Consider the following 23,393-nt stretch of genomic DNA (forward strand, 5'->3'; position numbering starts at 1 on the left):
GGCAAGATAATTGATATACGGAACGAACCACCAAAACTTGGCACTTGGTGAGCCCTTAGAGTCCTGGTTCATCACGTTCTTTTAGTACTGGAAGATTAAGGCTCAGAGAAGTTTCATCTCTTGCCCAGGGCAACAGAGCATGTTAGGGACAGAGAGGGCATGTGTAGGGCATCTGCTGAATGTGCTTAATTTGGGAACTTTTCCCTGTCTTAATGGAGTAGATCAAGCCTCCAGGGCCTGTTCATCTGATAATAGCCCCCTGATTTTTGCTGTAGAAACCACCCCTTCTCCCTGCATGTGGTCTTGGAAGAACTGGTAAAAGTCTCCCTCCCTTGGACATGTGATTTGAGCTAGAACAATGGGAATCTGTCTCCTGGGAATTTAAATTTGAGCTACCATTTATTTTGATAACAAATCTCTGTTTTTCTTTAAGGAATTCAGAGTCAATTTGTATAGTTTAGAATCTGTGAACCTGGATTAGTTAAGGCTTTTTCAGTACAAGTGTTAGAAACTCAAGCCCAATATACTTAAGTGAAAAAGCACTTAGTGCCTTAGGTGAGGGATCTGCAAACTGTTGCTCTTGGGCCAGATCCTGCTCACCACCTACTCTTGTAAATAGTTTTATTGGAGCCTAGTTACATCCACCGGTTTATGTACTCTCTATGGTTTTTACACTGTAATAGCAGAGGTGAGTAGCTCTGACAGAAAGCTTTTCTAGCAGGCCCTTTATAGGAAAAGTCTGCCGATCTCTGATTTAGGTGGAATCAAAGTCAAGTGGCTTGATCGAGGGGCTTGATGATATTTCCAAACTCCAGACCTTCCATCTCTCAGCTTCTGCCTGCTTTCCTCCATGTATTAGCTTCATTCTTGGACTAGCTTTCCCCTTGCAGTTGTAGCCCAAGCAGGGACAACAGTTTATTCCCTCCACAGGCAAATAAAAGTCTTGGGTCAGCAACTCATTGGCCCAAATCAGCTTTTCCCTATGGGCAGAGGAGCAGGGCTTACTGATTGGTTTAAGTCAATAAAGATTCACCCCTGAAGCTAAGCATGGGGTAAATCAGGATTCTGTAAGGATATGAGGAGCCTTAATTTACCAGATTTGCTGAATGGCTTCCCTGGTGGCTCAGATGGTAAAGAATCTCCCTGCAATGCAGGAGACCTGAGTTCCATCCCTGGGTTGGTAAGATCCCCTGGAGGAGGAAATGGCAACCCACTCCAGTATTCTTGCCTGGAGAATCCCAAGGACAGAAGAGCCTGGTGGGCTACAGACTGTGGAGTTGCAAAGAGTTGAATAAGTCGGAGAGACTTCACTTTCTAGCATCAATACTCCTATCATAGCTGACTTCCAATGCAGAGTTGGGAGGAGATGCATGGTAGCAGGCTATTAAATAGTATTTCCACCATAAACGCCATAGACATAAATATTTCAAGGGCTAAGATGATAACAGAGTGTAGCAAAATAATTAGGAAGTGATGAACTTGGAACATTTATTACTAATTGCATGTTTATATAAGTTAATTTTTAATAAGGGCCATGTTTGACAACTGGCTTATGCTTAACAGTCAGCTCTTACTCACCAGCTCCAGCACAGCATAAAACTTATGGAGACTTCTTTTACCAGAACACAAATAAATAGATATTAGATGGTAAATAGACGACAACAACAACAAAAATACCACACAAGTATCCACTGTGGAAAAACGGATAAACCAGGTCAAGGTGGGAAGCAGCATGTGACTCCAACAGGAGTGGGAGGCTGGAGTCAGGCCCTGTGAGGCTACAGATGTGTGGGCTTATGCAGGCTGCCCACTGTCCCTCAAGGAGTTCCATAAAGCACTGGTTTATGCTGACTTCAGGTGGCCTCCTCAAGTAGGTAAAGTAGGTAACGTGACCCATTAGGCCATGCTGAGAGCTAATCCAGAAAGTTCCATAGGAAGAAATCAGGCCATGTAGGAGGGCCAGACACCAAGGAAAATTAAAAGCACAATATGATGAAAATACAGATAAATATTAAACGCCATTACTATGGAACACAGTTCATTGATAACAAGTCTCTGGGAGCATTATTAATAAGAAAATTAAGAAATGTCTTGGATCTATACTGTCTGGGAAAGCTCTCAAAGGACAGTCCTTTGCACCATCTGATTTTGGCCCCATGCTCACTCTCGGAGGGGACAATGTCTCTACAAATGAGAAACAGAAATGTGGGCATGGTTATAGCGGACAATTGATTGTTGCTGCTGTTCAGTTGCTAAGTCGTGTCCGGTGGGGTCTTTTCCAATGAGTCGGCACTTCGCAACTGGTTGAGCTGTGCCTATAATTCTAGTCTTTTGATTCTAAACTCTATTTTATGAGCTGTAATCCCACAAATAACATGCTTTTGCCTTGGGATATTCACATAAATAGGTTAAAACTAGAGAACCAAGTTACCACATAAATAGGTTAAAACTAGAGAACCAAGTTACCACAAGAAAAAATACCAGGATAATAAATGCTTTTATTTAGCGATTTATTTGTATAGGCTAATGAGTCCATGAATATATTTTGATGAATTATATATGTTAGCACCCAAAAATGGAGCAGGTAAATTTGACTCTGCCACTTGACTTTCAAAGCAGTAGGTTTCAACACTATTACCATGGATAATATAGTGGTTCAGAGTTCAGATTGTAGAGACAGGATGCCCGGATTTGAATCCCAGCTCTATTATTGCTATCTGGAGAATATTGTTTATTTTTTGTGGATTAATTTCCTCATCTGTAAAATGCGGACAGTAACAGTGCTTAATTCACAAGGTTGTTTGAAGGTTAAATGAATGTACCTGGCACACAGTAAACCCTTGATATATGTTAGTGGTTGGTATTTTTTATCATGATCAACACTACTGATTTTACTTGGCACAAATATTAGCTTCAGAAGTTGAATTTAAACGGATGTGCTTATTTAAATTTAGATTTATTTCTGCTATGATCCTTAGTAATAAAAACACCATACACTCACATTCATATTTTTTTATATTGCCCAAAATCTGTCTGAAAATATTCTCTCATTTACTCCAATAGTAACAACAGCACTGGCATCATTTCCACACTGGACAGATAAGGGATCTGAGAAAAAGAAAGGTTGGATACTTAAGTGTTAAGCATTGGAGCTACAATCCAGCCAGGTCTCCTGACTCCAACAGTTACCAAAGAAAGCTGCGCTTTCTTAGCATTTTAGCTGCTGAATCACTGGGCTGTTCTTTGCTCACAAGGCTTCCCCGAAGCCCTCCGTCCCCTTGCTAGGTTTAATGGCTGGTCTCTGATGCTCCTTCAGCATCACCACCTTTCCTTTCACTGGAGAATCCACTCCTCCCCCTTTCTCAGCCGTGCAGTTTGAGTGGGACCAGCTTCACACACTCAGTCCCATGAAGGATCCTGACTGATACAATTAGCCTGCCTTAGACTCTGGGCCACGTGATTGGGCGTGGCATGAGCACGTGACCCACTGTGGACCAATGAGAGCTGCGAATCCTAGGTCTTCAGCTGGAGGCTCGAGAAGAGATTCCCAGTATTCCTGAGTCCAGTGTGGGTTGAGGGTTCTAACTGGGTTAGTTCTGTTGTTCTCATGATAAGAGAGCAGGAAGCCGCCAGCAGAGGCAAGTGTGCATCTAAGCAAAGGACGAAATCCACAATAACAAAGGCAGCATGAGGATGTGGAGAAAATCCTCAATGACGTCATTTGGGCAGCTAGAAATTGCCTCACTGGAGGCCAGCATCCACTCTAAACTTTTTGGTTATTAGGATCAGAATTTTCCTTTTATCATGGAAGCCTCCAAGTTGGGTTTTCAGTCACAGCAAACAAGAGTTCTGTCTGATAGAAAGGACCTTCCAATATGACCTACACAGAATACTCAAAGCAAAAAAGAGATTTAGGCTAGACTAGTTCTATAATCTTGACATGGGATATATATTCCTCACAATGCTTGCTTCTGGTTCTAAATTTCCTTTATTCCTCCTTTTTTTTTCATATAGTACCTATTGAAGAGTTAATAACCCATTTTATTTTCCATCAGGAGAGAAAAAAGTGATGAGTATTAAGTGCTTCTATTATTTACAAAGTTATTGCTATACGATTTGGACTATCAGGACTGCTCTAGTAAAAGGATAAAAGGTGTGGAGGGGGTGCAGCAGGGAGGGTAATTAAAGGAAACCGGTTCTCAACCGGCGAACCTCCCAAGAACATCTTCTTTCGTTATATTTGAGTCTCTGACACTTGTTACCAAATTTAAACCTCCTTTTCTGCCTTTCTCCCATCTTCCTTCTCTCTGATGTATGCTGTGATCCACTCCTTCGTAATTCCTCTCCACTTTTCCGGATATCCCAGACACGTCCCTGGCTGTGCGTGTTGCCCACACCTCCCTCTCACTGCATGACTTATGTCACATATGTCCCTGTGCGCCCGTCCTAGTGCAGGCTGAGCACTCCAAAACTCCCACCCTCAGGGTCCTTAGTGACTCATAGCTGACAGCAGCCCCACACGTCCATATCCTCCCTTTCCAGAGATGATGTAAATGAACCCAAACTATCAGGGTTTCATGGATTCATCACATCTCAGGATTGGAAGGAAATTAGCTATCTAATGCAATGGTCCTAAATGGTATGTATGGATCAGCTGTATGTAGTGTCCTAAGCAAGGTGGTAAAAATAGTAGCAAATAATTTACTTAAATCGGTGAACTTTAAAAGATAAAACAAAGACTGATAAAAAGAACTGCATTAAAATCAGGGACTTCTGTTTATCAGAAAGCACCTATCACAGCTAAAGTTCTCATATCTAGACTCCATGAAGAATTTCGGCAAATGAGTAAGAAACTTCAACAGACTCTTTCCGGAAGAGGGTATTCGAATGGCTAATTAGTATATGAAAAGCATACAAACGCATCACTCACTTCCGAGACACCAACGAAAACCACCAGAAACCAGAATGATAACTGAACTGCTCATAAGAAGTCTCATGGGAATGCAAATTGTTGTTGTTCAGTCGCTCAGTCTTGTCCGACTCTTTTGTGGCTGAATGGTCCATAGCTCACCAGGCCCCTCTGTCCAGGGGATTTCCCAGGCAAGAATACTGGAGTGGGTTGCCATTTCCTTCTTCAGGGGATCTCCCCAACCCAGGGATTGAACACAGGTCTCCTGCATTGCAGGCAGATTCTTTACCATCTGAGCCACCAGGGAGGGCTACTATTAAGAGACATTTCTAAGTGTAAAGACAGGTCAACTTTAAAGTATCAGCAGATCCATATGGCCCTCAATGCCTATAACATTTATTATCTGGTTCTTTACACAAAAAGTTTGCTGACCCCTGCCTAGACTAATAAACTTCCCTTGCAGTCAAACCCCTGTAAGAGGCAGGAGGAAGTTGATTTCATCACATCCTGGTCCTAAACAACAAACTTTTAGGTGCCCCAGATCCCATCCCAAAGGAGAGACATCTGGATGCTCTGGGTTTAGGAAAATTCACAGGTGCTCGGAAGCTCCTTTCTGCTCCTAACAAACCCATCCCTCTGGTAGCCACTCCTGAAAGGACTAGTTTGGCGGCAAGGTAACTACGGTCATCTGTGTGAACTCTATTTATGTCTAATTACCCCACAGCACAGGTTGGTTTTGCATATCCTTTACAGTCATATTAAATTTGTTGCAAGCCTTATTTGATTCCAAACTAAACTATACTCATGCATATTCTATCTTCCTAATGAGTTGTCTTTGGAAAATGGTCATTGGCTCACAATTTACACAAAATCAAAGGGAACACTGGTCAGGAGTGCTGGGCTATTGGCTCATGCCCAGAATTATTTCTTCATGCGTAGCTGAAGAAAGGAAACGACTATAAAGCTAACAGCCCCCAAAGAAGTTACAATTTCCAAAACTAAATATCAAGAGAGAACCATTAGGAAGTTTATGAATTGTGTACTGATTTAAAATTTCTAAAGCCAGAGCTATCAGCTTAAATTAATCAATTTCTGTCTTGACTAAAGCTTTTTGTAAAATAGCATTGGGATTTTCTCAATACATCTGAACTTTTCAAATGTGAATTTTATACCAGGAGAGAAGACAAATATACTTTCCCAGCCTAATAGTTCGATTCAAGGCATAAGCTTTTAATAATAATAGCTACAGTTTCTTAAACTATTAAATTGCACAAGTCTTTGTCTTTAAGCACATTATTTGATTTAATCTTTCCCACAGCCATATAAACAGCTTCTATTAGTATCCCCATATTACGACAGAGGAGACTAATGTGCGGAGTGATTAAGTAACTTGCAGAAAAATTTCGCAGTGTCATCTAGATAGCCCTGTTTCCTCCTTTGTGCTCTTATTGCACATACACATCTCATAAAAAGTTATCAATGCCCATTTTCTACTGAGAGAAATCCCATTTATGTTTTGTGAGAGTTCAGGATATGATTTATTCAAAAAGTGTAGATGGCAATTCTGTTAAACTCGAGTCACTGTTCTGTGTTTTGCAGGCATGATTTCACTTTGTCTTCACAACAGCTCCATTAGCCCTATCAGTATCTTCATTTCTTAGGTGATCATCCTGGGATTCAGAGAACTCATGTACCTTGCTTGCCATCACACAGCTGGTAAAGAACAGAGTGGTAGGTTTCCAATTGAGCAATGGGCCTTTGAATGCTGCAGTGTACAGATGTGAGTGCATCTGTGCACGCTCGGTGGTATCTGACTCTTTGCGACTCCAAGGACTGTAGCCCACCAGGCTCCTCTGTCCATGGAATTCTCCAGGCAAGAATATTGGAGTGGGTTGCCATTTTCTCCTCCAGGGAATCTTCCCGACTCAGGGATCCAACCCACATCTCCTGCATTGCAGGCAGATTCTTTACAGCCAAGCCACCGGGGAAGCCCACGGATGTGAGAGTTGGGCCATAAAGAAGGTTGAGGGCTGAAGAATTGTTGCTTTCAAATTGTGGGGCTGGAGAAGACTCTTGAGAGTCCCTTGGACTGCAAGATCAAACCAGTCAATCCTAAAGGAAATCAACTCTGAGTATTCATTGGAATGACTGATGCTGAAGCTGAAGCTCCAATACTTTGGCCACCTGATGTGAAGAACTGACTCATTGGAAAAGACCCTGAAGCTGGGAAAGATTGAAGGCAAAAGGAGGAGTGCCAGAGGATGAGATGATTAGATAGCATCACTGACTCCATGGACATGAGTTTGAGTAAATTCCTGGAGATAGAATTACTGGAGGAGAAGGGGACGACAGAGGATGAGATGGCTGGATGACATCACTGACTCAATGGACATGAGTTTGAGTGAACTCTGAGACTTGGCTATGGACAGGGAGGCCTGGTGTGCTGCAGTCCATGGGGTCACAAAGAGTCGAACACGACTGAGTGACTGAACTGAACTGAACTGGAGATAGTGGAGGGCAGAGAAGCTTGGTGTGCTGCAGTCCATAGGGTTGCAAAGAGTTGGACCCAACTTAGTGACTAACCAACAACAAGGTGCTCTGATGCCCCTTTGGGAGAGCAGCATCTTGATTCATACGATGAATCAAGTTGGGGTTGTTGGGCTATGATGCTTTTGATTGGGTAAGTTCATGCACTGGACCTGGGGCAGAGCCAAACGGCTCTGCTTATTAAAAAATAGTGAGGAACTGAGGGACTTCCCTGGCAGTCCAGTTGTTAAGACTCCAAGCTCCCAATGCAGGTGGCCTGGGTTTGATCCCTGGCCATGGAACTAGATCCTGCATGCTAAAACTAAGACCTGGTGCAGCCAAAAAAAAAAAAAAAGTGAGGAATTTTAAGTTCCCAAGAGGCAGAGAGAACAACCCTGGAAGCTGGTGTGGGGAAAAGGGCACCAACGGAAAACAGAGCCAAGCATGCAGACTCTGGAGGAAAGAAATCCTGAGGCAGAAGTGGGTGTGGCAGTGGTGTGTGTGTGTGTGTGTGTGTGTGTGTGCACTCAACATACACTCCCATCCCCTTCTCAAACCTCACCAGGATATTGTCAGTAAAGTCCACCTTGCTCGCTGATGATGAGATTTTTTTAGGGTAACTTAGGCACCAAGACAAGAGCTGGATTGCTACAAAGCAAAACCAGAGACAGCTCATGTGACGTGAGAACCCCAGCCCAAGGTGCCAGCTGACACCCATCCAGGTTACAACAGTCATCTACAGGGGGCACATTTCAGTTTCCTCTTGCCAACTACCCCACTCAATTGTACTCGTTAGTACTGCATTAAGTACTCCTTAGTGCCAGGTAACAGACAAGAGGAAAAAAAGACTCTTAGAGGGTGTTTGAGACTAAACGTCTATCCTACTTACTAGGAAAAGAGTACTTTGCTCATTATTAACTCACCCACCCCTCACAATTGCAGAAGATAAATTGAGGCACAGAGAAGTTAAGCTCCTGGGTCAACATCACACAGCAGCTAGGAAGACAAGTGGCTGGGACTTGAACCCAAGACAATCCAGCTTCAGAGCCCAGGATCTGAACAAATGCTAAAGCACCCAGAACACACTGCCTGGAGTACAGTACCTAGACAACTCAGCAGGGCCCTCCAGCCTCCGATATCTGGTTCCTGAGTTGACAGACTCCAGCTCGTATTCTTCCTCAGGTGGATTTAATGGGCAGTGCGGGTAAGGTCACTGATGCTTGGCTGTTGCTGGGCCCCTATTCTGAGGTGTTCATTAAAAAAAAAAAAGACCCTAGGGATGGGATGAGACGCGCAAGCCAAGTGTCCAGAGCCCAGGCTCCTCCCCGAGCTGAGCACAGTCTTCTCGGTCAGATTACACCCACAGGGCGGGCTTGTCCTTGGCTCACCTGCCGCCTCAAAAGAAGGCAGAGACAGCCTCCGGCCACACAGCAATGCAAAATGTGTCTCTCACCAGAACCCGGGGCCCAGCACAAAACCATCTCTGATGTATTCAATGTTTCTAAAACCTGAAGCACACTTAACTCTTAAACACTGGTGTGGCTTAAAACTTCTGTCACAAAAATGGGATCTTAAAAAAGTAACCATTTTAAGAGCGGGAAATCCCCAACATCACAGCTTATCCTGGCTTTACTTTTTCTCCCGTCCCTCCCCCATCAAGACTAGATCACCACAGACAAGATTCCACGCGAGTGTCTCACCGGGGTGAACTGGGGGGCTTTTGTTTCTTTCCCTGAGACTGAAAGAAGATGGAGAACGAATTATCTGGTGCAGCTGAGAAGTGCGAGGAGGGTTGTCCTTTTAAGGGGAACCATTGAGTTTTAGAGTCATTTTCACAATAACATTAAGCCATTTACTTAGCAATTATGCAGGGAATAAATACTGATAGAGTGTTCCATGAGCACAGCTGCACGCCAGCATCTGGTGCTGCCTCTGGAATCCTAGAGGACACATCTGCCAGCAGAGAGGCTCCTCCGGAGAGCGCCTTGGAGGTTGGATGGGAAACGCAGCTTCAGTATCAGCCAGTGAGGTCAGGAAGGGGTGGGCTGCCCTGACCACGCGAGAAACCCTAGACTTCGTTCTGTATTTTATACAGAGTTGGGATCTGCGCTCCTGGCCACAAAAAGAAGTGACTGAACTAGTAAAAACAAACTCCCTGAATAACTGAGCATCCATAATGGGCCAGGAGGGCTTCCCAGGTGGCTCGGAGGTAAAGAATCTGCCTGCCAAAGGAGCAAACTCCGGTTTGATCCCTGGGTTTGGAAAATCCCCTGGAAGAGGAAAAGCCAACTCACTCCAGTATTCTTGCTTGGGAAATCCCATGGACAGAGGAGCCTGGCAGGCTACAGTCCATGGGGTCGCACAGAGTCAGACACTACCTGAGGCGCACACACCACCACGACCACCACCAATGGGCCAGGCACGGTTCCCTCACTCTGTGTGTGATGCTTCCAACAGTGAGGGCGTCGCTTGTATTATTCCTATTTAACGAGGGAGGGCAGGATCAAGGGAGGACTTAGGTACTCAAGCCCAAGTATCTAGCAGCGCCAAGACTTGAACATGGGTATATTCTGATGTTGGAGCCCATGCTCCTAACCATCACCCTATATTAACTCCCAAGTCGGTGATCATATAGAGCTGTGCCAACAGATTCTGCAGCACTCTGGCTTGCTTGACTCTAACAGTAATTTTGCAAAGTACCTACTTCGTGTCAAGGGGCTTTCAGGTGTGACCAATGCAAGCGACTTAAGAGATGCTTAAAAACTGCTCTATGTATAGACTGAGTAATTCAAGATGTCAGATTTTTTTTTTCTGAGTTGAAGGGAAATGTAATTTTTAAAAATTAATTATTTTTGGCTGTGCTGAGTCTTCATTGCTATGAGTGGGCTTTCTCTAGTTGCCATGCACAGGCTTCTCACTGCAGTGGCTTCTTTTACTGACAAGCATGGGCTCTAGAACTCGGGCTTCCGTAGTTGGGGCACACGGGCTTAGTTGCTCCACAGCATGTGGGATCTTCCAGGATTGGGGATCAAACCCATGTTCCCTGCACTAGCAGGAGGATTCTTAACCACTGGATGACCAGGGAAGTCTGGAAGTGGAATATTTGGTTCCATTTTGATCCCTGGGTTGGGAAGATCCCCTGCAGGAGGGCATGGCAACCCACTCCAGTATTCTTGCCTGGAGAATCCCATTGACAGAGCCTGGAGGGCTACAGTCCATAGGAACTCAAAGAGTCAGACATGACTGAGTGACTTAGCGCACATGCACTCGGCAACCGACACATCCAGTGGACTGTACTGTAGGGAGCACACCAGTGGGAGAATCAGCAGATGGAGGTGTTCTGCACTGCGGGCAGAGCGCCCACCCCAACCATTCATCACTTGTACCTTCTCATATTGCCCCACCTACCCTTTTCCTTCTCCCTTTCCCAAAGTGATGAGAAGAAGCAATCAGATGATTTATGATGGGGGCAACGCAACTATGTCTTCCCCTCTCTGAGTCATTCTCCAGATATCTAGATATCAGTTCAGTTCAGTCACTCAGTTGTGTGTGACTCTTTGTGGCCCCATGGACTGCAGCACACCAGGTTTCCCTGGCCATCACCAACTCCCAGAGGTTGCTCAAACTCATGTCCACTGAGTCAGTGATGCCATCCAGCCATCTCATCCTCTGTCATCCCCTTCTCCTCCTGCCTTCAATTTTTCCCAGCATCAGAGTCTTTTCCAATGAATCAGTTCTTCACATCAGGTGGTCAAAATATTGGAATTTCAGCTTCAGCATCAGTCCTTCCAATGAAGATTCAGGACTGTTTCCTTTAGGATTGATTGGTTGGATCTCCTTGCAGTCCAAGGGACTCTCAAGAGAATTCTCCAACACCATAGTTCAAAAGCATCAATTCTTTGGCACTCAGCTTTCTTTATAGTCCAACTCTCACATCCCTACATGACTACTATATATATCTCTAGACATTTACAGGTATAAATTTAGGTACATGTTTTAGTATTCAGTGAAACATGTCCCCCCCCCCCCCCACCCAGGTCCCACCCATTCTGTTTCCATCTCTGAGTTCTACTGATTTGCATTTTCTTGTGTTTCCTGCCAAATTTACATATACATATGTAAGACACTACAAACTTAGTAGTTATTAATTATCCTCACTCCTACTCATTTTCTTGGTGCTCTTGCCCTGTGAATACTCAGAGAGCATCTTCATTCTTTTCTATAGCTGCATACTATTCCATTTATGGATGTGTCAGCCTTATACTTGAGTTTCCTCCTATTAAAAGACATTCTGATGGTCTCTAACTATTTTGCTATTCATAAATTGACACTTTAGAACTCCATGAAAAATAAAGAGGTTGATGGACATCTCCAGATTTCAAAGAACTACCACTACAGAGTGTCAGAGCAAAGAAGCAAAACGCACTCAGGAAAAGCCCCACTCTAAGAAGATCTTTCTATGCCAGGAGAGACTGCCATGTCCACCTTGTCCCAAATATCCCATTTCCAGACTTCCCTGATCATCCAGTGGTTCAGAATCCTCCTGCCAGTGCAGGGGACATGGGTTTGATCCCCAATCCTGGAAGATCCCACATGCTGTGGGGCAACTAAGCCCATGTGCCCCAACTACTGACACCTGAGCTCTAGAGCCCATGCTTCTCAATATGAGAAGCTACGGCAATGAGAAGCCTGTGCATGGCAACTAGAGAAAGCCCACTCATAGCAATGAAGACTCAGTGCAGCCAAAAATAATTAATTTTAAAAATTTCCATTTCCCTTCAACTCAGGAAAAAACCTGACATCTTGAATTATGAAATCTATACATAAAGCAGTTTTTAACTATAATTTGGTGGGGGGGGGGTGGTAATTGAGATAATGTAAAACTCAGCCCAGCCTAGCCTACCAACTCAGGAGGAGACCAAGTATGGAGGTCTTTCCTTTGCCTCTCTGGCTGGGCGCACTAGGGGCTGAGCAATAGTCCTCTCCATGAAGAATTCACTTCCCCAGCCCTCCCCCATCCAAGCCAGAGATGTGTGCCTGCGGTTGTGAAAATGTCCCATTAGTGCTGGGTTTGTCACTGAGAAATGATACGTATTTCTTCTCTTACCCCTTTCAGATCTTTACTAAAAACAGCAGTCACACCTTACAGTGGAAGCAGCACTAAAATAATGAGAATTAGGACAATCTGTTTGCCTTTGGTTTGTCCTAACATCCTCCCCTTCCCTAAACTCGGTCACTGCATTCTCCAGCTACCTCCTCCCTCCTCCCACCTGTAGTTGATGCTGTTGGTTCCCTACCCACATTCTCTTAGGTACCATTTCAGAGTACAGTGGCCTGGCTTTCAATGACTAGCATCTGCATCTCTTTGCCTAAGGGCTTTCTCCAGCTACCAGTGGCCATTCTGTCCATATGTAAGGCAGACTGGAAGGGCTCAGGAATTAATGCCCAGTGCTCTTTCCCTTACATTCTTCTACATTTGAGCATTGATGATGAAACATGTAGTGTAGCAATTTCTTGGCCATGAAGAGTGTTTCAGTGAGAATGGGTCAGAGAACACTTCATTAAAAAGTTCTTAGAATTTGGGCTGTTTCAAGAAATTCACTAAAACATCTCCAGTACATTCCCTCCCTGAGTTATATTTAACACATGCTGTTCCAGGGGCTGCTCCGATGGGACCTGGTCTCATATCTTGTCCTACAAATCCCTCACACCATCCACACCCTTTGGGCAATACTCGAAAATATCACCTGTGGGAGTTCCCTATTCCTGCAACACTGCTGCAAAATAAAAACTGGTGACTTATGAAATCAAGCATTTATTTTTCTTATTCACAGGTCTGCAGATTGGCGTTGGTGATGCTACTTCAGTCTGGGTTTGGATGTGTTCCATATGACTAATCCTGGGATCCAGAGACAAAGGGCACTGGCTACCCAAGGCATGCTCTTCTCATGGTGGTTACAAGAGAAGCCACACAGTGTAACCATCATTTAAAGGCTCTGCAGCAGTCAACAGCCACTCACATTCCATTCGCTGAAGCAGGTCACTGGCCAAGCCCACAGTCAGTGGGGTAAGAAGCATACAAAGTCGCAGATTGCAAGTGAGATAAGTTAAGGTTTGCTGAGTAATACTTCAATCGATCACGTCAGCTTAAAGTGTGATTCCCAGGGAGGGCGGGAGGTCAAGTACATCTTCCCAAAGTTCTCTAAATCTACACACTGATACTGTCCTATTACTGAAGTCAGTCCAATAAGCTGCCAAGAAGTGATAATCTCAAAGCGACTTTTCTTGAGAGACCCAAGGGGATGGGAAATGGCATTCTCCCAAACTAGAAAGCCCCGAGATGGAAAGCATCTAGTTGATCGGGGATAGTTTAAAAACCTTCCATTTTACTTCTCATGATCTGCCCTAAATCAAGCTTTCAAACTTCCCTTTAGAACGGATGGGACCTGAAGAGAGAGAAGAGGCAGATGAGGGTGGTTTATATGCTTCACCCTCAGTAGTCAATGTCTAGCAATAAAGGTCCTGGCCAAGATACAGAATAGTGCAGTGGCCAGAAATAGCTACTCCTGAGTTTGACAACACACATTTGAATCTTTCTTATGCTGGATACTAATTGTCTTCCCCACCCAACTTCTTAACTTCCATTTCCCCTTCTGTCTCCCAAGAAGAATCCTCATTTTGCTCATGGAACTCCCCTCCTCAGGCAACAATGACCCACCTCCAACACAAGCCTCAGCCTGATTGGCTGGGAGTCGTTCTGTTCCCTTTGCCAGTGACTGGTTCAAGAATAGGTAAGTGACCTAGAAGGGGCTGATGAGATAAACATCGTGGCTGCAGGAAGAGTTTGCTGGAGGGAAAATATTCCATCACTGTAAGGAGAAAGCTCTAGAAAGAAACCAATCCTTTCTTCTTTTTGTGAACTTTGTTGTGTCTGGATGTCACTGCTAGAATCCTCTAACTTCCCAAAGATGAAAACAACTAAAAGATGGCAGAGCAGAGAGGTGGAAAGAAAAAACGTCCTGAGGATATCATTGAACTGCTGAATCAACCTCCCCTGAAGCTTGTCTTAACTACGACCTTGCTTTGCAGTGAGGTCATAAAAGATCCTGGTTCCTGACTCTTGACTCACAGCTAAACCATCTTAAGCAGTGTCTACCCTATCACTGACTAGCACTGTGTCCTTGGGCAAGTCACTTAATTTCTCTAACTCCATTTTTGCACCAGAACCTATTGCCAGGATTAAATGACAATGAGTATGAAGCATTTGAAAATTTGCAGTGTCTGGTGTCTGGTAAGGATGCAAATGACTCCCAGGCATGATTTTTATTATAGGGCTTTGGGGCACCATCAAGCAAGAAAGTGCAGGCCTGGGCTGAGAATTGTAATTTATGTACTTCTCTGTGTTTACAGTTGTTGCCCTCTGGCTGATCCTTCTAGAAAGTTACAACCCTTCCACCCCCCAAAACCTATTTTGATAATGGACTGAGAAGTATAAGGTCTCCTACCCTAATCTCTGAAGCCTGTGAGGTGTAAAAGCCCCATGGTGAAGAGTACAAGGGGGATGTGTGTATGTCTTATTTTTTAAACATTACATAATTAATACATGGTTTTTTAATATGAAAAATGCAGATAAGCAATATGAGAAAAAGAAAAGAAAATTTACTTATGATCCCAACACCCAAAGGAAAGCATTCTGAATACTATGTACATGTTCTTCCAAACTTCTTAGTTGGGGGCATCTTTGAAAAGGGGAAGAAGAGAGAAGAAACAGGCATCCTTGTATGCTACTTTTGAGGGTGAATTGGTGATGACCTTTAGGCGGGAAACTCTGTAGAGTCTTTGGAAATTAAAAAATATATATATTTTTAATGCACCAACACTTTGGCTCCTCTTGAGAGTCCCTCAGACTGCAAGGAGATCAAACCAGTCAATCCTAAAAGGAAATCAACCCTGAATATTCATTGAAAGGACTTATGCTGAAGTGAAAGCTCCAATACTTTGGCCACCTGATTTGAAGAACTGAATCATTGGAAAAGACCCTGATGCTGGGAAAGATTGAAGGCAGGAGAAGAAGAGGATGACAGAGGATGAGATGGTTGGATGGCATCACTGACTCGATAAGTTTGAGCAAGCTCCAGGACCTGGTGATGGACTGGGAAGCCTGGCATGCTGCAGTCCACGGGGTTGCAAAGAGTCAGACATGATTGAGTGACTGAACTGAGGTTTGGCTCAACAATTTTGCCTTTAGAATCTGATCTCTAGAACAACAGCAAGAGGGGTGGGTTATTGGATAGAGCTTGCAGAATGCCAGGTACTGTTCTCCACATTTTTGTACCATCTCAGTTAATCCTCACTACCCATGAGGGAGATATTATATATTTTATAACAGCTCAATTGAGAAACATTTCACATACCATATAATTTGCCCACTTGAAAGTGTACAACTTAATGGTTTTTTAGCATATTCATCAAGTTGTGTAACCATCATCACAATTTTAGAATATGTTGTTGTTGTTATTGTTCAGTTGCTAGGTCATATCCAACTCTTTGTGACCCCATGGACTGCAAAACCCCAGGCTCCTCTGTTCTCCACTGTCTCCTGGAGTTTGCTCAAATTCATGAACATTTTAATCATCCCTAAAAGAAAGCCTTCATGGTAGTCATTCCTCATTTCTGCAACCCCTTAACCCCTGGCAACCACCAATCTATGGATTTGTCTATTTTGGACATTTCATAGAAATGAAATCATACAATATGTGGTCTTTTGTAATTGGCTTCTTTCAGTTAGCATAATATTTTCAAGATTCAGCTACAAGCTACAGCTTGTATCAGAACTTACATCTTGTTAATGCCAAATAATATTCCATTGTATAGATACACTGTATTCTGTTTATCCACTTATCAGCTGATGGGCATTTGGGCTGTTTTTACCTTTTTACTAATATGAATAATGCTGCTGTGAACATTTATGTACAAGTTTTTGTGTGAACTTGTGTTTTCATTTATCCCAGGTATACACATTGGAGTAGAACTGTTGAATCATATAGCAATTCTATGTTTAACCTTTTGAGGAGCTGCCAAACTTTTTTCTAAACTGGCTGCAATGTTTTACATTCCCACCAGCAGTGCACAAGGGTTCCAATTTCTTTGTATCCTTGCCAACCAACACTTATTATCTGTCTTTTTGATTACAGACATCTGAGTGGATGTGAAGTGACATCTCATTGTGGTTACTTTGCATTTCCTTGATGAGTAGAGGGAGGTACAATTATTATGTTTATTTCACACATGAAGAAACTGAGTCATAGAGAGGTTAATTAAGTACCCCTGGTTACTTAGTAAGTGTACAGACTCTTGTGAACACAACAGTATATGCAGAAGATAGTTTGCTGCAGTACTGTGAAAAAAAATTAGAACACCAGGGGTTTATCCCTACAGAAGACCATTCTCCAGTTTTCAAAGAATGAGGAAGGCCCATTTATGTGTACATGAAATGAACTCAAAAGCAAATTGTTAGTGAAAAAGGCAGTCACAGGATCATGTGTACAAAATGAACCTACAGATACAGTCATTGATACAGTTATGGATATATATGATATAGCTATAGATTGGAAGGTTATACAGTAACTTCGTTAGGAAGCAAGCTCCAGGAGGCCAGGGGTCTTTTCATTTTGTGTACTGCTGTATCACAAACAGGCTTCCCTGATGACTCAGTGGTAAAGAATTCGCCTGCAATGCAGGAGACACGGGAGATGCAGCTTCAGTTCCTGGGTTGGGAATATCCTTTGCGGGAGGAAATGGCAACCTACTCCAGTATTCTTGCCTGGGAAATCCCATGGACAGAGGAGCCTGGCAGGCTATAGTCCAGAGGGTCACAAAAGAGTTGGACATGACTTAGCAACTGAGCAGGCACACATATCACTGATACCCAGAACTGGATGTGTAGCACATCAGTTCAGTTCAGTTCTGTCGCTCAGTCGTGTCCAACTCTTTGCGACCCCACGAATCACAGCACGCCAGGCTTCCCTGTCCATCACCAACTCCCAGAGTTCACTCAAACTCATGTCCATCGAGTTGGTGACGCCACCCAGCCATCTCATCCTCTGTCGTCCCCTTCTCCTCCTGCCCCCAATCCCTCCCAGCATCAGGGTCTTTTCCAATGAGTCAACTCTTTGCATGAGGTGGCCAAAGTATTGAAGTTTCAGCCTCAGCATCAGTCCTTCCAGTGAACACCCAGGACTGATCTCCTTTAGAATGGACTGGTTGGATCTCCTTGCAGTCCAAGGGACTCTCAAGAGTCTTCTCCAGCACCACAGTTCAAAAGCATCAATTCTTCGGCACTCAGCTTTCTTCACAGTCCAACTCTCACATCCATACATGACCACTGGAAAATGTGTAGCACATAGTAGGAGCAAAATAAATACTTGCTGTAAAATGGGCAATTCCTTTGGAGAGAGGATTGGAAAAAAAGAATATATACAGAAGAGCTCATGCTTCATTCTGCAGAGCCATGTCCTCTGTGAGTGAATCCATATAAGTTGTATCATTTTTGACACACAAAAATAAGCCGGATAAATACAGGTAGCAATGCAGGGATGATCTCTGCTTCCCGTAAGCTGAGATGCCAAAGGCTCTCCTAATCCTCTACATTAAGATCAAAGAAGAAAATGGACATGTCTAATGAAGCTGCTGTATTTATGAATATATAAATAAAATATAATAAATATATTATATATATAATATATAATATTATATATATAATATATATAATTATATATATATAATATAATAAATAAAAACTGTTTGGATGGCTTAAAAAATTAAAAATGAAAAAAAAAAACCAACACCTGGAATTCTTGGGGCCTTTAGCAAGAGAAAAATGAGGCCCCCAAGAGAATTGGTGTGGAAATGATACACAGCCTCAGTGTCTTCCTGGGACACACGAGGACCTTCCTGGCATCGCCCCCCACTTCAAGTGCATACAGCTTCCTCCCAGTGGGGCTCCATCTCTGGGGCTGATCACCTGCAGGGGAGACAGGCTGGCTCCAGCCCTGCTGGGTATCCCAGCCTGATCAATAAGTTGTTCTTTCAGTTAACAGGAATCCAGTGTCAAGATGCCAGCAGTGAATCTTATTTTCATGCCCGAGAAGATCTTAAAAATCAATAAGCATTAGAAGGACACAGCCAAGTATTTTCCTTTCTATTGTTTTTCAATATTTGTTTAATTTGTCATCCCTGATGAGCCCTCTGAGGAGGCCCAAAGGTCAAGGGCTGCTGGTAAAACACCCCAGGTGTTCACATCACATTATGTAAGGCTAACCACCTTGGAAGACAATTAAGAGACATTTGGAGTTGGGAGACAGGAAAGGGACCCGGGCTGTGGCCTATTCTGGTAAACTTAGGGTACAGGGCTGACCTACAAATTGCAACAGTTACAGGTGACAAAATTCAAACACTGAAAATGTCAAGTTGCACCAAAAACGATGGTTGGCAGGGGCCGGATGCTTTCAAATTGTGGTACTGGAGAAGACTCTTGAGAGTCCCTTGGACAGCAAGGAGATCAAACCAGTCAATCCTAAGGGAAACCAACCCTGAGTATTCATTGGAAGGACTGAAGCTGAAGCTCCAATACTTTGACCATCTGATTCAAAGAGCTGACTCATTATAAAAGACCCTTATGCTGGGAAAGACTGAGGGCAGGAGAAGAGGGCAACAGAGGATGAGGTGGTTGAATGGTATCATCGACACAATGAACATGAGTTTGAGCAAACTCTGGGAGATAGTGAAGGACAGGGAAGCCTGGTGTGCTGCAGTCCATGGGGTCACAAAGAGACGGACATAACTTAGCAGCTGAACAACAATGACAGCAGAGGCCGGGGCAAGAGCAACGTGAGCTGGATGTACAGCAGGCTGCTTCTCACAGATGAAGGGGACATTAGGGATTTGCTGACACCCTCTCCACTTATGATGAGGAGGACATCTCTTCTCTGACTATGTCCCAAGGCTCAGACCAAGATGGGGCAGTGGGGTAGACTCTGGCCACCATCTTGGACTCTTCCTTGAGAAAGGAAGTATTTCCTGCCATCAGCAATTGCAGTCACCACAGATAGTGAGCTGGTGAGTCCCAAGAGAACTCAGGAAAGAAAGAATACCTGCCTTCTAGCAGCCATCAGATCCTTGCTCCTCCAGGTTCCTCCATATCTGTGACCTTGGGCAGGTTACTGAACCCGGCCATGCCTGTTTGCCTCATCTCTAAAATAGAGAGGCTAATTTTGTAGGTCCCTGGGAAAGGCACAGTGAGGATTAAGTGAACCAATCTAGATTAAGTGCTTAGAACAGTGGCTGCCAGATGATAATGGCTCAATACTCATTAGTGACATCTTTCTGAAACACAACCTCCTTGCTTCCACCCAGATCAGGACAAAATTCAAGCCCTCCTACCCAGCCCACAACTCTACAGGACCAGCTTACCTTTCCCATCTCACCTCTTGGTGACTCTCTGCTTCTCACTCTATATTCACGTTCAATATCCTTTTGTTCCTCTAGCAAAACAGATTACCAGGCCTTCATGCACAAAACAGACGACCATACCATTACCCATGCCTGGAACCTTCTCCCATCAGTTCTTCCCCAACCCCCTGCCTATTGACCACTCATCTCTCAGGTCTTAGATGATATTTTCTTTGGGAAGCTTCTCTCATCTATCTGATCCAAGTAGGAGCCCTTCTTTGTGTTTCCACTGTATCTTACTTCCAATTAATGCCCTTGCTACACTGTATTTTAAAATTTTTATTATGAAAAGTCAAAGCCAGAAGAACAGTACAATACTACAGGGAACTCTCATACACTCCCAACAACTGATAACGTTTTACCATATTTGCTTTCTCTATCAGTGTGTGTGTGTGTGTGTGTGTGTGTGTATGCAGATGGTGGTGGTGTTTAGTCACTCAGTTGTGTCTGACTCTTTTTTGACGTCATGGACTGCAGACCACCAGGCTCCTCTGTCCATGGGATTTTCCAGGCAAGAATATCGGGGTGGGTTGCATGCCCTCCTCCAAGGGATCTTCCCAACCTAGGGATTGAACTCACGTCTCCTGTTTCCAAGCACATTACAGGCAGCATGACCTTTCAGCTCAAAACATTTCAGCTTGCATCTCCGAAAAAGAAAAAAAAGCTGAGGGTTATTTTCCAATCTAAACTATAATACCTTAATAGCACCTATAAAAAAATGAATCATTCTCTAATAATTGAATACTTGATCTGTATCCAAACTTCCCCAATTCCTCCCTAATTTCCTTTTCTGTCTTTCTGCAAGATTGCGTTTGAATTGCTCCTTTCCTTGGGCTGCAGCTCTAAGAGGAATGGAATGTGTCCCTTTGCTCCCCTCACCCCAGCACTCAGCCCTCCTTGGTAGGAATCTGTTGTAAGAATAACCTCCATGTCCCACCTCTTCCTGCATCACCATGCCAGAACCTGGGCCCCCAGCATGGGGAGCCCAGAGTCTCAACCACTGGACCACCAGGGAAGTCCTTGTATAGATCCTTTTAAGACAATCACCAGGAAGAGTGGAGAAAGAAGCCGAGAACGTCTGATATGGCTGAATTATGTGCCCCCAAATTTATATGTTGAAGCACTGTGCCCAACCTTGAAACACAAATATATTTGCTGATGTGGCTCTAACGTGATGATTATGTCAAAAAGAGGCATTTAGTGTGGACCCCAGTCCAATCTTTACAAGAAGAGGGATTTGAACACACAAAGAGATACCAGGGTGCACATACACAGAGAAAAGGCCACGTGAGGACAGTGAGAAGACGCCGTCTGTAAGCCACGGAGAGAACCTCAGGAGAAATGAGCCCTGCGTACACCTTTATTTCCGCCCCCAGCCCCCAGCCCCCAGAACTGTGAGGAAATAAATTTCTGTTGTTTAAGCCACCTAGTCTGTGCTATTTGTTTTGGCAACTCTCGCTGACTCAGACAGACTGCTCGGATGCTGGGGACTCAGGAAAGAATCTTAGGCACCTGCTCCAAGGGACTGGCAGTTTAGAAATCCCCAAAGTTAAGGAAGGAGGGCATTCTCTGTAGCATCCACAACATCGTATCAAGAGACAAAGAAGCAGGTTTAACATCCACCAGGCCCAGCCAGTGGGGGAGGAAGACTAGTTTCCATTTGGATGCAATACTGAAGGTCTAGGTTACTGCACAGACCTCAGTGTATCAGTTACTGAGCTGAAACAGTGCTGGAACTAGAAAGGTGATCAGAAGAATGAGGCAGTGGCCTTCCCTAGTAGTCTAGTGGTTAACAGACTCTATCTCCCAATGTAAGGGGTGTGGGTTCAATCCCTGGTCTGGAAGCTAAGATCCCACAGGTCTTTTGGCCAAAAAACTGGAACATAAAACAGAAACAATTTTGTAACAAATGCAATAAAGACTTAAAAAATAAAAAGGCCCATCATAACATCTAGCAGCAAAAAATATATATTAAAAAAAAGAAGTCAGGGAGCTGCCCTAATTTTCATCCCAAGGCAAGGAAAGAGAAGGGCAGCACATACACAAAAAAAATTAGAGGCAGCAATAGACACAAATAAAGTTGGCTTCCTGAATATACCTGGTGAGTTCTGCTTATTTAATATCTGTTTGCTTACTTAGCCTGTTGCTGGCCAAGTAAGAGATGGCATTCGTTGAGCAATTATTATCATTCCAAATTCCTTCCCTGTCACCACTGGGCAATTCCATCTTCCCTGAGCTCAGCAAAAGCCAAGGAACAATAGGCAAACCACTGGGAGCTTCTGCATTCCTGGAGCTGACAACTCAAGTGCTGATGTTCTACAAAGCCAGGATCAGAACACCACCCTCCATAACTCATGATCCAGAGAAGGAGACTAGCTCCCAACCAGCTGAAGGGTAGGGCAGGCTTCAGATTCATATAAGGCTCCAGAGAAAACTGAGTTCAAATCCTGACCCTGCCACCTGACAGCTGTGTGACCCTGGGCAAGATACTTAATGTCTCTGTACTTCACTTTCCTTATCTATAAAGTGGAGATGATAGAAGTACCCACCCCATAGAGTTTATGTGGAATAAATGAGGAAACAGATGCAAAACATTTAGAACCTCGCCTGACACAGGAGTTAGCATTACACATGGTTACATATAGCTAGTATTATAGGTCAGTGCCCCTCAAAGTGAAAGCTTACAATAACCTTGGTTTGCTGTAAAGGACATCAGCCAAGAAGTGTGGTGATGCAAGCACAGATTCTAGAACCAGACTGTCCCGGTCTGAATCAAGCAAGAATGGAAAGCACACGCTATAACTGTTTGCTCTAATTGCTAGCAATACTGTCAGATACCTATAGTCATATGTACACATATGCAATACACAGAGTAAGAGCTTATCATTAGAGAACTAGTCTTCCCAACAAACCCACAAAGACCCTGAAGTTGCTGGTCACCCAGAGACATCAGAGGCATTGAGTGGGGGGTCTGACAGGAAGTGTGCTTCCCTACTCAGTAGGTTGCGGAACTTGACCTCAGCTGCTTTTGCTTCTTTGTCTACCAGCAGACAGTGGCTCTCAAGCCAGCAGGGTGTCTTGAAATCAGAAACCCACCCTCCTCGGGCTGGACACTCAGCCATAACCTCCAGCCCCCATGCCACGCCAGAAGCTCTCAGCCGCTTCTGTGTTACCTGGTCTGCTTCCTTCCTCCAGGGCAGGTGAGGTACCACAGCCTTCGGCCTCCCGAGAAGATGACATTTCGAGGAGGCCCAGCTGTCCCTGGGCTTGACTGTCCACTCAGTTCCCACTTCCCTGGGCCCTGAGGACTGGCAGAGGAACAGGCGGAAAAGATAAAAAGCTGACACCCGCTGCAGGAAATAATTGTTTAGCTGGTTCCAGAACTGAAAAAACAAATGTAACGTTGGAGAAAGGAGAGCAAAGTGCCATTCAAGCCCATTGTTCCAGC

The 23,393-nt window shown here is 44.1% G+C and overlaps 1 protein-coding gene across 8 annotated transcripts in view; it reads right to left on the reverse strand.

Moving 5' to 3' along the window:
• Window positions 1-23,393, reverse strand: part of PRR5L (proline rich 5 like) — a 158,308-nt gene extending 134,915 nt beyond the window's left edge. For 4 of the 8 annotated variants that reach the window (XM_027562650.1, XM_027562642.1, XM_027562643.1 and 1 more), the window contains exon 1: window positions 23,119-23,378. The gene's annotated coding sequence lies outside the window, so the exon portion shown is untranslated. Of the gene's footprint in view, window positions 1-23,118 lie in introns of all 8 variants that reach the window. The other 4 variants (XM_027562647.1, XM_027562653.1, XM_027562646.1 and 1 more) reach the window with 3 other exon arrangements.

Source organism: Bos indicus x Bos taurus, chromosome 15, assembly GCF_003369695.1.
Source record: "Bos indicus x Bos taurus breed Angus x Brahman F1 hybrid chromosome 15, Bos_hybrid_MaternalHap_v2.0, whole genome shotgun sequence".
Lineage (NCBI taxonomy): Eukaryota > Metazoa > Chordata > Mammalia > Artiodactyla > Bovidae > Bos > Bos indicus x Bos taurus.